The 18148-nt window shown below is 38.8% G+C and overlaps 1 long non-coding RNA gene and 1 pseudogene across 1 annotated transcript in view; both read right to left on the bottom strand.

Annotated features, from left to right (window-relative positions):
* Nucleotides 1–18148, bottom strand: part of LOC139813263 (uncharacterized) — a 107288-nt gene that overhangs the window by 41663 nt on the left and 47477 nt on the right. The window lies entirely within an intron of this gene.
* On the bottom strand, nt 2816–7518 carry LOC139814162 (uncharacterized; annotated as a pseudogene).

Below are 18148 nucleotides of genomic sequence, written 5' to 3'. Positions count from 1 at the left end.
GATCTGATTACATATAATTATATAAAATTCATATAAAACTAGATCTTTTCATATCTAATTTAGAACCTTTCATATTTAATAATATATTTTAAATCTGACCATTACAGTTACGCGTAGTGGTTGCGATGACAACCTTGTAAATTAACACTCAATCTGCTTGATGTTGCAAACGAAGTTACCTTCAAAGAAAAGCCTTTTATAATAGGAATTACTGAGATGATTTCCGTTTTGTCAGAAACGGATGATGACATATTACAACAGAAAGTTGTTGTCGAATATATGCTTACTGCTGTGACGAAATATAACGAGGCCAACGTGTCACTTAACCCTTTGGACCAACGGCTTCACGTCTCTTTCCGAAAGACGGAGCCCAGTTTGCTCCGCACAAGAGCCCTAATCTTGCACGGAGAGCGCAGCTTTCGGAAAAAACTTTCCATGGCTCTAGTGGACTCGAACCTTGTTCCTCAGATTACGAGTCTGGCACTCTACCACTAGACCACACTGCCGCCTTAGAGAGAGCGAGGCCAGGTCGGGATAGGAAACGCGATTAATGTACAGGGTTGGGTACGTCCCTTCAAAACGCCAATTGTACAAGGTTGGGTATGTCCCTTTAAAACGCCCTTTAAGACCCCTTTGGGGTAAATAAAGTATCTATTCTATTCTATTAAATCTGACCATATTATGACAATTTTTTTTCTCGGGTATTTCGATATATAATATTCAAAATATGTATTATTATACATATAAACTACAATTTCATTAGTATATATACGTTTAGCATTTAAAAATCATGACTTTAATGTTGCTTTCAAATATTATTAAATAATATTGCATGGGACGCGTGATCCCGTGATATCCCTCTTCCACCTACTGTGTCGGAAATGATTGAAAACAAATAAAGAAAATTTTTCGGAATAATTTTGATCTACCACACAAACTGTATTTACGGATAATGGTAAAACATTTGCTTCACATAAATTTCAACAATTCCTACAAATAAACGGTAAACATAAAGTATACGGCTTCGTATAATATAGCAACAAATGGTCAGGCTGAACGTTTTATACAAATGCTTAAACAAGTTTTATGTCGTATAAACTGTGATTCTTTAAATGTCGATTTAGTATTGAATAACAGAAATGATTGTAATTTAAAAATAAATCAGTTCTTATAATTTACGTACCAAGAACCACGTTGTTACTCTCATAGCCAAATCAATATATTGATTTTTTATTATCAAGAGTCTTAAAGAATTTTAGCATTAAATAAGTTATTATTACAGTATAGAACAATGCCATATGCAATAACAAATATGTCTCCTGCGGAAACGTTCTCAACAGAAAACTATGCGCTAGATCAGATGTAATGTTACCTACCATATAAAATAAAACTGTCAGAAACTTTCGGTTGATTGACTACATTTTTCTCACTTTCTAACAACGAAAAGTGTTAAATTTAATAACTTGTGACTGAGTTAATTTTTTTTGTGTTCCGACAAAAACTAGCATAATAAATCCAAACTCTTAGTAATACTAACCCGTTAAGTACAAATTTCTCGTGCGGAGTAGCGTGTAGGAATTATTCGAAAAATGAAAAACTGAAATTCGATAGAATTACAGATCGATTGAAAAAGTTGCATTATAAGATGTCGTTCGATGATGGTTGTTCCTGGATAAGACATGTAAGTCAAATGCGTTCCATAGAAAGTAAACACTCCTGTAGAGTCTCAAACTAATAATTATTACTAGAGTTTTAAATCGCATGAACGGAATGAACAAGACGATGTTTTCAAGAGACATGCCGAACAATCTCGAAACAAAACACAAATTAATATCCGCGTTTCTTTACAAACAGAACCTAATCATCTTTTTGATCAAACGCAACATACACTACGACGCTCTGTTAGAGTACGAACATTTTTAGAGCGTTCATTGATAAGTAGTCAGGTCGTTAGAAAACGACCTGATTACTTATCAATGTATGCAGCGAAATAATTTTTTTCTTAAAAAGGGGTAGATGTGTGTTCATATTACGCGCGCTCTACTGGATTAGACGCTCTAGGATAAGACGCGCTAAAGTAGATAGACAAAGTACTGCAATCACAGACATCTATATTATACATTTATGAACAACGATTCGTCCCATACACGGACCTTATAGATATGGACTGGCAACTGCCTACAGTTTATTATAACGTACGGAGGAAGTTCGAGAAAGAACCATCTTCTCTCTTTCCATACTTCCGGACACTTTGGATAGAGAAGTATATTTCTCCCTCTTTTCCTCTTTCGGTGCTTCCGGACACTTTAGAGAGAGTATGTGATACGGTGTGCTCGTATTGCCAGTCCATGGTCAATATTGCCTTAAATTTCGCTACATGCTTTTGCTCACCAAATATCGCAGGCCCAATTTTTAAACATTTAAGTAATTGGGAAAAAACGCGAAAAACCGTGATAAAAACATGAAAAATAAAAAATAGATATGACCGAGGTAACACAAAAGCAAATAAGGGAAATTCTACGTAAATCAGCTAACTAGTGCAGCAAGTCCAAAAGATGCCTCCTCTGTTCCATCCATTAAATTCATGTATATGTATGCGTCACGTATGTGTGTATACTAAATTGCTACTCCTTTATACCGTATCAAAAACATGAATTCCAAAAAATATGTATCACATATATATGACGAGTGAGCATCTGCACATCCGTGGCGTAAATAAAAGAGAAAATGGTAGATATGTAACACATATTGCTTGAAATTCAACCAATTAAGTAACATTCATATCTTTTACACAACGCATGAGTTATGTACATACTTTTCAGATCCACGTAGAAGTGATTTTGTGGAAATTAGCAATCTAGTATATAACATATAGATGTCTGTAATCGCAATTCATAAGACTCAATGCTTTAGCATTTAGAGTCAAATGGCGTCGAATAATGGATATAATGTACAATTATCTTATTACATAATGTAACATAGCTACACATTAAGTGCAATTTTCCTAACCTGATTCTGTGTGTGAAACATTATATGTATGTACGCGTTTCTTTGTGTGGTCCCATAGTTGTAGAGCCAAAATGGCGGATAATTGCGATATTTTATCTATCTACTTTAAACTTAGACTTTAGAATACGCTATTAACAAGAGAACGCAATAAGCATAATTCCGTTCTTTTTTTTTGCTATTTCCGCCATTGCACATCTGCTTCCAGACACTTAAGCCTGGCTTTTATATGGTGCCGCATGGCCACGCGCATGGTATGTAAATTGTATCCTTATTCTGTATACTAAAATTGTATATTGTGTTGCCATATTAATTTGCAATAATTATTTAAATTATCCACAGAAATACATAATAAAAAAAAAAAATAAAAACGGACCTAAAACTAACAATAAAAGAAACAGAGAAAGGTTGTTCAGATAACATCACTTATCTACTCTCTTGGCATACACCGAACAGAAGCGTACAAATACTTGAACTTTATTTCTAACATCCGCATTATTTAAGTGCTTCTGTAATACCAATTTTATTGCACTATGTGACAAATCTATCCTTTAAGGCTCCTGGGTAGTCACCGCGATCATATTGAATTTTTTGCTATCGAGGAGAGAAATTACCCTATTTTGTCCTGCGTGGCATTCTCAAATAAAAAGACATTTCAATAAAAAATCACTGTAGATCATTTCAGAACACTTCTAAAATTGACCGGGAACTATTCTTTTCCCTCGACAATAAACAAACAACCATAAAATGAAGCCTAAACATACGAGAAAACAAGCCGTTTGACAACTATCGAAAGGAGTGGAAAATGTTCCTCCGCATATGCATTCCTTGCAAATCTTACTCCTCGGTCAATTTTACGAGTTTCACAAATACATTAAATATTATAGCACAAGTACAAAGCGAATAATAACGAAATACCATGCAGGACAAAATAGGTTGTCAACATGTCACAAAGAACAGAATTCTCCATTGGAGAGAGTTCTTATTTCTACCGCGACGGTACGTCGCCACCGTTAACATGGAGTTCTCGGCTTAGGGACCAGGAGCCTTAATAAAAAAAGATTTTTCTAAAGATATCGGTTAGTTGGTCTTCGCTTAGAACATATCTTATATCTATTTCTTCGTTTGCATATTTTTCGCGTATAAAATAATACCTAGCATCTATATGTTTCGGAACTCAGAGTTTTTTTAACACGTTTAATTGTACTGTAATTGTACTGTAATTGTCAATACAAATGTTTGAAACTGCTGTATTTAACACTTTAGGGGCCACACATCGATCCCATTGGAGTAAAATGATATAATTTATAAGATAGTCTTAAAAGACGTCCCTGATGAGGTTTTTTTTTTCTTTTTTTCTTTTTCTTTTTTTTTCTTTTTTTACATAATTATGTACACAGGCCCCTAAAGGGTTAAGTAACCAAGTTCAAATAAAAATCCATCTCCTTCGGACACTTTTACAATAAAAAATAAAAGATAATGATGATCATCCTTCATGTAGATTGTTTATTTTATAAATTTGTTGCGCCTAAGCTCGCTCGTCACAGATACAACGTGCCAGTTGGATTATTTCGGCATGATAGTGACTCGCTTAGCGTGAATAGTGCACAAGTTCGTATCTTCGAAAAGACGTACAAGGTAACGCCTCGCTGGCTTCTTGAAGAGCCATTACAGGAGAACTTTAGAAGTGGAAGTAAGTCTTGAAATCCTGAGCAATCTCACGGCCAAGTCGTTGAAATGGCAATTTACAGATAATTCCGTACTTTCTTCACTTATGCAAAATCTGCACACATCAGAATACCCGACGAAAAAAATGTCATTTTTATTACAGTTCCAAACAACACGAAGGTAACCGTTAGTAAACTGTCAGTCGGCAGAAGAAGTCTAACGTCGACTTCAAGGTTAGACTGAATGTCACAGGGTGAAGTCCATCATTGTGCACAATTCGCGCAGTACCTTCTCTTCCCGAGTGCTCATCAACACGTGTTAGTATTTAAAATATTCTTCTTCAATCTCAAGCGGTATCACTGGTCCGTCGTGTAAGTGTCTTGCAGAAGAAACAAACGGTCTGGTAAAACAATGCTGAGACAGTTCTTATACGCAGGGTCCCACCTGGCGACAACGTACTTTCGGATCTCCTGCTGTACGGAACAGGTTGCTGAAGAAAACCCGTCAGCGTCTTAGAGGACAGACAACAGTCGTTGAGATAATGCGTCTCTCAGCGTCTAAAAAACTTGCTGGACAGAATCTTCTTTACGAAAGTTTGGGTTTGATTCAAACAGCACACTTGTATATATATCGCCCTCCTCAAAAGATATATTCTCTTTCACATCAAGCGATATCACCGACCCCTTGTGTAAGCGTTACTGTCCTGCAGAAGAAGTAAACCGTTTGGTAAAACTATGCTGAGACAGTTCTTATAAGCAGGATCTCACCTGGCGACAACGTACTTCCAGATCTCCGACATGCTACTGTACGGAACAGGTTGCTGAAAAAACCCGTCAACGTCTTGGAGGACAGGCAACAGTCGTTGAGATAAAGAAGATGCGTCTCCCAGCGTCTAAAGCACTTGCTGGACAGGATCTTCTTTACGATGATTTGGGTTTGATTCAAACAGCACACTTGTATGTCGCCTTTCTCGAAAGATATTTTTCTTTCACATCAAGCGATATTACTGGTCCCTCGTGTAAGCGTTACTGTCCTGCAGAAGAAGCGAACCGTCTGGTAGGACAATGCTGAAACAGTTCTTATACGCAGGATCCCACCTGGCGACAACGTACTTCCAGATCTCCGACATGCTGCTGTACGAAACATGTTGCTGAAGAAAACTCGTCAGCGTCTTGGAGGACAAGCAACAGTCGTTGAGATAGAGATGATGCGTCTCCCAGCGTCTAAAGAACTTGCTGCAGGATCTTCTTTACGACAGTCCGGGTTTGATTCAGGCAGCACACTTGTATATATGTCGCCTCCTCGAAAGATATTTTTCTTCCATATCAAACGGTATCACTGCTCCCTCGTGTAAGCGTCTTGCAGAAGAAGCGAACCGTCTGGTAGGACAATGCTGAGACAGTTCTTTTAAGCAGGATCCCACCTGGCGACAACGTACTTTCGGATCATCTACTGTTCCTGCTGTACGGAACAGGTTGCTGAAGAAAACCCGACAGCGTCTTGGAGAACAGGCAACAGTCGTTGAGATAGAGATGATGCGTCTCCCAGCGTCTAAGAAACTTGCTGCACAGTGTCTTCTTTAAAAAAGTCCGGATTTGATTCAAGTAGCACACTTGTACGTCGCCATCCTCGAAAAGCTTAAAACATGGCCCGGCCGGACCCGATCTTGATCTCGGGCTCAACAAGCTGCTGGCCGAAGAGCAGCCGGCACTGTCGTTCCAGATTCGGACGAGATCTCGCGGCACCCGGTCGCGTCCAGACCCTTTAGACTTCAACGAATCCATGCTCGGACTGCTGTCTTCACCGTAAAAGCTGCAAATATCGGCGGGCAGTCCACGCTGGAATGCAAACTCACATCGGACGATAGCTGGGGCGAGCTGGTGCTGGTGATCCCCTGCCGCATCGCGCCGCCATTCACAGACATGAAGTCGTAATAGGGCACCGTAGAAAAAGTCCAGACCAACGATGGACGCAGCCGCGGGACTGCACGGTAAAGATGAGTTCTCCGTCTCAAACTCCGGACCAGCCTGCTCCTCCTTATCGTCATTTTCCTTTTCAGGCTAGCTAAAGCTGTTCTCCAGAGACGGTATGTCGTCGACAGAGGCGGTGGCTATCTGAGGGCTTCCAGTCACGTCGATTTACACCGATGGCGACGAGATGGTCGTCGCCGAGGTGTTGCTGCCTTGTTGCCCCTCATCTGAACAAGGATTCCTCGATCCAGGATAAGGACTTCGCTATCGATTCGCTCGGCGAGGATGAACGTGTCTCACCGTTGTTCAAGTTCAAGAAATCGTTGAAGCGACGACGTAGCATAAACTTGCGGCGCCAACTGCTGCCCTTATTGTTTTACTTCCTCGTCGGCGACGGCAAGGAACGCGGAATCTGATAATTTTCATCCTGTCGTTCATTGATAATACTCTTGTTGCTGTTCAAAACGACCATTATTTCGCTCGGCGAAATCAGCGTCCGCTCCGGGCGAGGGTTCAAAATCAAAATAATCGGTAGTGTCCGTGCTGTTACCGCCGGACTCCCAGGCCTCCTGGTCAATGTACCTGATGGAAGAGTTGGAACGCTGGTCACCTCGGAACCGTGTCGGTTGCGCTCACTCGCGTTGGACATCCTGCGGGTGAGTGACAGGATCACGTTGGTCAGCAAGAACTTGCTCTTTCCCGTCGACAGCGACGCGACTGCACGACACGCGCAGATATAGATGATGTGTACGCAGCCGTTGACATATGTGCGCCAGTACAATACTCGCAATATTTGACAAATAGTTTACAATAGTTTACCTACAAGCCAACCGTACTGACTAGGTATTCGACCCGAATGATTGGGTAGAAACATCAAATAAATTTTTAATAATAACGGAAACGCAAATTATTACTTATTCCAAGATAACGGTACTACAGCGATTATTCAGTTAAACGTAACTTAAAATCTAAATTTGTATCTTTGGACCACAATCACAATGTGTGTGACTTAAAGACTAGTATTTGATTACCATTAATTCACAAATTACTACCCTCTCTCCTTAAATATAATTTTTTTAACATTTTCACCAATTTAATCCAAAGTTTCATTCGTCTTCAATTCGGAGACGAGTCTAGGTAACATTAAATCCAAGGATATTTTTCAATGCATATGTGTTCTTTTAAAATTGTTAAAATAAAATATGCTAATAATTCTTTATTAACTTCTCCAACACGGAGGTACTTCCTTCAGAGATGACTAAACTCCTCCAATTTGACAATAATTTTTACCTCTCCACGAACTTAAACTGCCATGCACGAATTCATAAAAAATATTGAAAGCAACACCAAATGCCATAACATTGGCAACGTAATAAAAATATAATTTTGAATTAAACAAATTAGTAGTTGATGCTAAAACTTTAAACATGAAAGCGAAAGCTGAAATAAAAGAAGCAAAAAACAATACACAGCGGAAATTAAACGTCTATATAGCTCCAAGATACCGAGGAAAATTCGAAAATTTCGATCCGGCTAAGGCTGGTAAGAAAAAGACTCCACCAACTCCAGAAATACTCGGGCCTAAATCGCCACTGTTAACACCACCACCAGATTTGGATAAGGCAGCAACGCCTACGAAACAACGTAACGAACTGATACTGGCAAATCGATTTTCGGAGTCAATGTTACTGTGATGGAAATAAAGCCTAGAGAAGAATTTTCAACCTCGTTCGCACATTTACCTTAAATAACGGAAGAAACGCATCGTCAGTGTCAGACAGACAAGAGGCAGATGGACAGGATCCTTGTCAAAGAGGAGATGGTCTATTGTGCAACAAGTCTCTTATGGATGAAATTGACTGATGCAAAAGCTAAACAAGGACGCAAAGCTTTGTCAATTGAGGAAAAACAATCAGAAAAGCAGTCGAGGACATTGAGTTTAACGTTCCACAACCCATCCATGCATACTTATCTCAGATAAAATCGTATAAAGATGGATTGGGAAAGAGTACAGATTTACAAGTTCCAAATCTGCCGATTTCTAAAAGCTAAGGTTTAGGCGGATATCATGCTACTGAAATTAAGGAGGATAACCTCTTCGAGGAAGTATCTAATCTAAAGATTTCAGGAAAAGTTGTGATTGCCTTATGTCAGGAAAGCAATAATCCAACGCTAAATTACCGAATTAAGAAACCATTAGGCTCTAAATTTAACAACAATCTAGCAGAACATGTAAAGCATATTGGTCCACAAAGACCAAAGATTTTGCAACGCCTAGCTGGACAAGGAATCACGTCAACTACTTTGTCTTACACACAAATTCGAGAACAATTAATAAAAGATTTATTTCCATGCATAACTCAACTTCACGTTTTTGCCAAAATAACCTCAATGTTATTTTTACACGTGCTGACAAGAATTATGTTACTGTAGCGTTAGATAAAAACGCTTATTTGCAAAAAATGGAAACTTTGTTACAGGATAAGAACACTTACTATATTACTTTAAAAACCCGGCTCAATGTATAAAAAAAAGTTAAATAACATTATTAGATTGGCGTCAGAAAAAATACATTTCTGAACAAAAATTTTACTCTCTTGGCTCAAGTAATTTACTCCTACCAAAAGCTTAGTTTCCCTAAAATACACAAAGAAAATTTTCCAAAATTTGTACTAACTTCCACTTATTTCACTTTAGTTTTTAGACCTTTAAGTCATTTAAAATTAAATAATTTAATTTTAAAGTCAAATATTTTACAAATTTAAACAAAGGGCTTGCGAACTAGCGAGATGTGTGTGCTACATTTAATATATTCTGAACAATACAGCTAATCAACAAACGTTTCGGCCATTACTGTGGCCTTCTTCAATGTAACAAAACAATAACATTGATCGTTGAATATAAATAACTAACGGAATAGTCGTTACACATTAAAATTAAATATTACATTAAACCCCTTATCTTAACATAATTAAAACCGCCAATCGCTTACATACATGCTTTCGTGTGAATCGTCAATAGCATACATTGTCTTCGTGTCGATCCCAATCATAACTCGCCGAAGCAGGAAACAGATCATCGTGTATACATTCGTGTCAAATATTTTCTTCAATATTACAAATATTACAATTAGTAACGGTAACAGCAAGGCGTTACTTTTTAAAATTAGTAACAAGTAACGATAATAGTAACGATAATATGTTACTTTTATAAAGTAATGTTCTCTGATTAAGACAAACTGTTAAGAGAAATATAAATACTAATCACAGAAAAATTCTAAATATGCGTAAGCTTGTCTAATAAATGAATATAACAATTATCGAGGACGAGAACAGAGCAAGGTAAGTGGTTATTCCACACATCGGGTCACTAATGGTTTATTCGAGACGATCGGGACGAACGCACCAGCTAAAACGGCTTCGGCGAGCCCATTACATCGGGGATGAATTCGACCCGAGCGTCCTCAATTCTTTTCCATCGCCTGCATTACATGCTGAGCCTCCCGTCCCTATCCAAGATGTCACTAACCGTTCCCATCAACGTCCGTTCCTGAAGAACGACCAAAACCTAAAATTACGAAAATAGAAACCCACCCAGCAAATTCGAATTATTCTTAGAAAGTGCAGTAATAACCAGCAGGAATCATCGGGAAACAAGTCTTAAACCAGTCACTTATCAATCGTATCTAGGATTCTCCATCTCAATTTAGGCGAAACACTTAACACTCAGTTCCATATAATCCACCCCAATGTCCTAAAATAATTCGTCGACGTAACACCCTATTTGAAAGTATTAATTCTTTTTTGTCTTTTGCAATTATAAATTTATATACTTGCATTATAAAATAAAATAGTGTAAAAAAAATAATATTAAAAATTTATCTATTTTTCTATATCTTTCAAAAATAATCTTGCAACTCCATTTAAATACAAACTAATAAAATACGATAAAACTAATTTTTGTTAATTTGGTCAGGTCCACTTCTAACTCGTACATTGTCTATCATATACATAAGACGTAGAGACAAGCGGATTCCCAATTCGTTTTCTTTAGAATTCTTCTCGCGTCTCAAGTAAGATCAACGGTTGGACAATTAATACTGCTGCATTTCTTGATTCAAAGATAATCACATTATTATATTCAGGTATTGCGATATCTATTACGACTGAGTGATTAAAAATAATGCAATTTGCCTAAGTGAAGTTTCTTATAGAGAAAAAAAGGTAGATAATGTCTCTTATAACGCAGTTACTATAGTTTCGTGATTTTAGACATCCGTGCGGAAAATGTGACATTAGAATTAATTAATAATACTGACATTAACAGCAATACAAGATTTGATGACGAAGATATGACATTAGTGTTGCGTTCTTCACCACTTTGCCGTTTGTTAATATGATGTAATATCATTATTAACTCTGTTAATAAGAATCTTTGCTATCGCATTTATAATAATTATTGCACTCAATGTATCTAATCCAAAATTTTTCTTTTAATCATAATGATCATTTAGATATAAGCTCTTTCGGATATTTAAACTTTTAGTATACAATATCAAAAATTGTTTCAAATGTTTAGAGTATGAAAATAAAATAATGCAATCGCATTTATTCTATATTTGAACCTACTTCTCTAAAGTTCTCCCATTTTTGTGTCTGGTCTTAAAAAAATTTTAACGCTGGTGAAACGGACAAAGATTTACGAGATAGAATGGCAAATAGCACCATAGTTTTCCAACATTGATCTAGAATTTTGTCCCCAACCTATTAACATTGAAGGTGATATAATTGAAGATAAGTGACTATTGTTTTCACCCCTGCCGCATTCCTTGATCTGCCAGTTATTGACATTTTTTTTATCTAAATATATTTTCTCATTTTTTAATAGCTTATCATATGTAGAATATATGTATTCCCAAAAGGGCAAGTGGCGCGTGGCTGAAGCTTCCGGTACTCTTACATCATTTCGGCACAAGACTCCTCTTACAGAAAAAGTTCAAGAAGCCATAAAACCCGTTTTCGAAGCTTTATCCTCAGCAGATTTAATGCAGATTTAATGAAGTTGAGGAAAGATTGATGTATGGCCCTGGAATTGCTGATTAGCCACAAGGTACATTATTTTACCGTTAACTCAAAACAATCGTTAACAAAATCTTTTAAACGCATTTCCTGAAAAATCATGTTTTTCAAATTGGCAATCACGATTACTCAAAAACTAATTGACGGATCGCTTTTTTTTTGTTTTGTTTTAAAGTATATTAAATTTATTGGAGCCTGAACCTAAATGCAGGTGATATTTGTTGTTTTTCTTTTTTAGATTTTAGAAAGGTAAGATATAGAAGTGAGGAAGTTTGGGCAGTTACTACTAGTTGTGTATATTGCACAAAACCTAAAAAAAACGCCAATTATTTGTGATATCAAACGAATTAAACATACTAAACTACGTCCATTACAAATTACTAATATTGGTAATATAACTGAGAAACTTTTAATAACATATGTGAAACAATTTGAATAGACAGGTATAAAAATAGGAAAAATACCTACAAAATTAGATTATTATACAGCTTGTGGTGGTGTTATGCAGTAATTTATTGATCAAACATATATAACTAGATGTAAACTAGCAGAAAGATATAATATTAAACATACGACAAAAAAATCAAGATCTCTACATACTAATTTAATTCCACAAGGAAAACCACGTAATATTGGACAAACAGAGATAAAAAATATGACACCTGAGTATATTATCAGATACTTAATTCCAAAAATTTATTTAGAGATTACAACTGTTCCGAATATTAATACTGCCAATTATGCAACTTTATTATCTGCTATACCTGGTAATAAATTCCCATGGAAGACACCAACCAATCAACCATTGCATTGCCCCAACCTAGGGACCCTCTCTAAATATAGATAGCTGGGCAAGCAGCAATATACTCTCGGTGGATTGAAATCTGACAAAACCGTCTCTTTGGTCCTAACCGGATTTGAACTCGGTTCTCCGGCTCACTAGACCAGCGCACATATCTCTGCGCCACAATAGCCACTTTTTTACGTTTAAATGTGATGGATCCTTCTATAATATATCAAAGTCAAGGACGTCATACTTCAGCCTCTGGGCCATATCAACCAACAATGGAAGCGTATCGAACAATTGATCCGTATCGCATTGTGCGTATCCTAAGAGAGAAATAGCAAATATATCTGTTCGAGAGCACGCGGTAGCACGAGATAGCGCGAGGTAGAAGACGACCACAAATAACGACACAGCAAGTAACAGAAAATTAACGAGTATATTTACAGAGTATATGTACAGTTCTTGCTTTTCAGCGAAGAAAGCGGAGCCGTGAAAGCACACAGACGTTATACGGCAAAGCGGTGCAAGCAAGCGAGTGCGAAAAGCTAAGTGATTGTACCGAAAAATTACTTGGTGATAAGCGAGCGAACAGCCGAAAAAGCGGACAGACAGTTCCGCGGCGCAGCGGCGCGGGCGGTCTTTTATCGTCTCGGAGACGAGCCTCCCTCCAGGCTAATTGTCGATAATTTCGGGGAGGTGATTGGCCACCGGCGGCCTACGTCACCGTGCATACGTCACCATTTCAAGTGACGACCCGAGAAGATCGTTACTTGTTTTTCGACTGCTTTGTTTATAGCATGGATCTTTCCTTTGTATAAGCACAAACAAGTCGTTCGGACCGTCGAACAAGCTTGACCTTATTATTCATAACAATGTTAGAGAATTTTCCAGACTGCGAGTACCGAAGGATCTATGCTATACTGAATATTATTACTGCGAATTTAAGGCAAGATTTTAAGCGCATAATGATCGCAAGCGTGCATGCGCTGACAATCAACCGAGAACGGTTCTCGAGATGCCCGTTACCGCGATCTCAAACAATATCAGTTAATATTTTTCCTATTTTTATCTGTAGCACACTGGCATATTTTGGCCATTAAAATCTGGGATATTTTATATAATGGTTATTATGTCACGATCTATAAAATTTATTTCTCAACTGATTAATTAATTTATTTGCATATTAACTCAACTCAATCGCAAAATATTTCAATTTTATCTAAGCCTGAAAAAATCAAGAAGCTTCTGCGGACGCACAAGGCTATATAGTATGTGATGACATACGGGACCACTTTATTAAAATTACAGGTAAAGCTAAAATAAAATGTCCTGAATGTGACATGAGTTTTGATGGTTATGCACCGAGCCGTTACCTAAAACAACACTTAAAAATCAAAATATTTCATACAAACATGAACATTTCCAATAAGACAGCTCTGGACGAATATTTCACATTCCATCTAAACATAAATATGGGTGAATGTAAACATTGTGGTTGTCACATTTTAAATTTACCAAAACTCCCAAGCTCCCCAAGCTTGACGACCAATTTCAAAATTTAATGTCTCCTCCGAAAGATAGCCCAGTTTCTCCGCACGAACCCCACTCGTGCGGGGGGTGCAGTTTGGAATATAAAAATTCCTGTGATCAGGTGTACTCGAACCCGGTTCCTCGGTGTTACGAGTCTGGCGCTTACCACAAGACCACATTGCCACCCTCTTGATCTACCCTAGTTGATCACATCTATAAAGCTGGGCAATTAGGAAGGGTTATAATCGAACTTCAAACCATTTGTAAAATCCCAGCATCGAACTGTTCTGATAATACCAGAGCTTCATACTATATATCTTTAGCTTCTTTTATTATACAAGAGGAGAATACTATATTGGCTCCTTGGAAGATACTCCGAGTTATCTCTGTATAACAAAATTCTGTTATACAAGCAGGTATTAACCCTTTCAGTCGCAGGCGGCAATATATTGACCACCTTTTGAGTCTTCTTTCCTTCATCGTAACTTTTAGTATAACTTGCATTTTTTTTCTTTTTTATGTTGCTAAGGTTCAAACTTGATAATCAAGTAGCATATTTAGCAATATTGTTTATAATTTTTTTTGTTATTAACAAATTTACACCAAAAAACGTACAATTTTTTCGGTTGAATTTGATTGTAACGAAATTTGATGATTAATGTATACCTTAAAACTTGGTTTTTTATGTTTTCGAGGTCGCTGATTACGAATCTGAAGTCAGATTTTCAAAATTCAAAATGGCGGATCCAATATGGCGGACGAATTTTAAAAAATCAACCGGATTCGCTTGAAACTTGTCACTCGGGGGTTTTCGGGATCGCTGATTACGAATCTGAAATCAGATTTTTAAAATTTAAAATGGCAAATCCAATATAGCGGACGAATTTTTAAAAATCAATCCGGTTGATTTTTCAAATTCGTCCGCCATATTGGATCCGCTATTTTGAATTTTAAAAATCTGATTTCAGATTCCTAATCAGCGACTCCGAAAACCTCCGAGTAACAAGTTTCAAGAGAATTCGGTTGATTTTTTACAAATTCGTCCGCCATATTAGATCCATTTTAAATTTTAAAAATCTGATTTCAGATTCGTAATCAGCGACCCCGAAAACCATATACTCAATGCGTTTTGTAGATATTTGGCTATTCCCTTAATTATGGGACTGAAAGGGTTAAAGCCAATATGGGCCTATGCATGGTATTCAACTCTGAAGTTGTATGAAGAAAACAAATGTCAAAATAATTCAAAACTTTCAAAATAAAGTTCTACAAAACATCGTTAATGCATAGTGGTTCATTAGAAATAACATCCACAGGAGCCTTAGTGTGGAAACAGTTGTCGACGAGATCCGTAAGTTTGCCCAGAACAATGCTTAAATAAACATGAAAATTGTGAAGTAACTCAATTACTTGACCACAGTAAAGAGCTACGACGACTGAATCAAACTGTATAATGTAGTCAATTAAAAATTAAAATAAAGATATGTTTATTCCACAAGAGTGTTCGTGGATGATATAAGTGCAGAGACCATTGATGAATGGTGTATAAAGTAAAACTAAAGGAGAGAGATATTGTGTAGGTGCAGCTACCTATGTATTTCATATTGTGGTAGGTCAGGCCGCGCGGTAAGCGTAGAACGGTGAAAATGCGCGCAATAGGCGCCGACCACGTTGCGTCCCAGGCGGCCCGGCGTAGGGCGTTCGCGCGCTTGCGTGAGCATGTTGGGAGAGGCGCGCAGCCCGGGCGAGCGAGCATTCGTTGGCATTCGTCTTCCGGATGTCTCGCGACACACACCCGTTGTATTCGGTTCTATAATTTCATAATTGCGTCATTCTTTTCCGCAGTAATAGTACATTCGAGTCGTGGCGTGATCAAAGTAAAGCAGTTATTGTATCGTTTTATCGTATATGCGATACGTTTGAGCGGCGACGTTCGTCGAAAAAAAGGACACGAGCTCTGTTGGAAAATTCCTGCGACGATTCTGGAAACGAGGAAAGGCAGCCATATTGGGAACATTCTCGAAGGCCTGTTCAGATGTAGTACGAGAAGCCAATTACGAATCGAGAAGGAAGCCGTCCGTGACTTAGTCTGTAAGACCATTTATAATCACAAATACTGTTTATATGACGAGAACTTCGATTCAAAGGTAACCGTTTTATTACTTTCACGAGTACGGACGTTAGACTCTCGTCTATCGTTACACGAGGGATCCGCAAGGGATCATGATTTTTACGATCGGTTACGAATTTCAGCTTGCCGACGTACAGAGAGGGCAAGTTGAGAGGAAAACTTCCTCTCGATGATCGAAGAGTTGTGCACAATTTGTCTCGAGTCACGTAATATATGAGCTCATTTAACATTGTAAATATTTGTCGGTTGCAACCAAATTCTTCTTATAAAGTAAAACATGTAAATAATTCTTTAACTTGTAACGATGCACCCCCAAATATGCATCGTTCCGGCAGAAACACCACGCCGAGACCACCCAGCCGACCACCCGCGAAGGTGAAGAACGGGCACGGTGTGCCCAGCATATTTTTAACCGTTTTAACATGTAATGTTAGGAAGTCCGCGAACGGACTTAACGCGGCAACCGCCTCACCGCGCCGAGCGGTGCCGAAGGCGGCCGAACACCGCCGAACGCGATCGCAGCGTCGGGACGCCGCGCGCCGTAACCACCGATCGTTCCGCCGCACCATCCCGGCGCTCGCGATCACCGTCGCTACCCCCACCACGCCGCGACGCCGCCGCGACGCGTATATAAGCCCGGCGTCGCTGGCACAGAGCGCGATTCCCGATCATCCGTCTTCCCGACAGCACCGATCCTAAATTCCCGCACTAAGCCAGTCCGAACGTTGCAGCCGGCGGCTGCGAGCGTGTCGCCTGCCTCGAAGAGGAAGCAGGGTCCGGTGGTGCGAGAGGACAAAGTCCTGGAGCAGCCGATCATACCACCGAGAAAAAGGAAGGAGAAGACGACGGTGGACCGCATGCTGAAAAACGCGGCCTCCAAGACGGAAGCGGCAACAGCGGGCCAACCGCCGTACATCCTAGCGGCGATCGAAGACGCCGCACGCGTCACTAATAGCATGCCGAACCGGCGCAATTAGAGTGAACACGCGAGAATGTACATAAAAGTTGCGAGAAACACGCGTAGATAAGATTACCCACTGTTTAGGTATAGATATAGCAGCGATTGATTAGGTTATTCTAATTTTGCGGTACACAAGTAAGAGAGTTTTATTTGGTTAGATATATGATGATAAGTTTTCTTTTGTTATTATGATTTATAGACATACAGAGGTTATTTGTTTACACACAGACCGGGACGATGTTCCTTATATATATATTACAAATTTTTGCGACGCTATTTCTCGATATTTTATTTTCCCCGGGCCGTGAGGCGGGACTGACTCGCGCAGCAAATCTCTGATCGGGTGGCAGAGCGGGTCTCGGAAGCGATACGAAATTACCTTGGGCGCCAGGTGTGGATACGGCCACACCACCGTTTACTCTAACCCGCGAAAAGTACTCTACATAAACTCTACATAGATCCGAAACCAACTCTCATTATCGATATGACTCTTAATTCAATAATCCAGATACACCCGCTCTGACCGATCGCAACGACTGCTCAGAATTTTCGGTAGAGGGTCGTGGTTCTCACATAGGCCGAATGCGGAGAGGTTTGACCGTGGTGAGGCGAAGACCAACACAAAAGAAAGCACTCAAATATGATGTAAATCAAAATATAATATACTAGAAAGCGTGATAATTGTGTTACAACTAGCAGAACGCGAGCGAAATATTCGCCGCGATCAATCGCAATCCCTCGACCACGTAAGGTCTTTCGAAGGGTCTGCGCGTTACAAATAAACTCGGACGCAGAAATAATATTCCCGGAAAAACGTACGCGCAACTTGTACTCGCAATAAGGGACACTCTGCGCTAGGAAGTACGCGAGGCGCAATAATATACACCGACCACTAATACACGCCAGGGATAATATACGCGATGAAATGCGCGAAACGTAATAATATACGCCGACGAGATAATACACGCAGGAAATAATCTACGCTAGGAAATACGTGTAAACTAATAATGTATGCCG

This window comes from Temnothorax longispinosus, chromosome 1 (genome assembly GCF_030848805.1).
Source record: "Temnothorax longispinosus isolate EJ_2023e chromosome 1, Tlon_JGU_v1, whole genome shotgun sequence".
In the NCBI taxonomy this organism is placed as follows: domain Eukaryota; kingdom Metazoa; phylum Arthropoda; class Insecta; order Hymenoptera; family Formicidae; genus Temnothorax; species Temnothorax longispinosus.
Note: the sequence above shows the minus strand (reverse complement) of the source record. Positions and strands in the feature narration are given on the sequence as shown.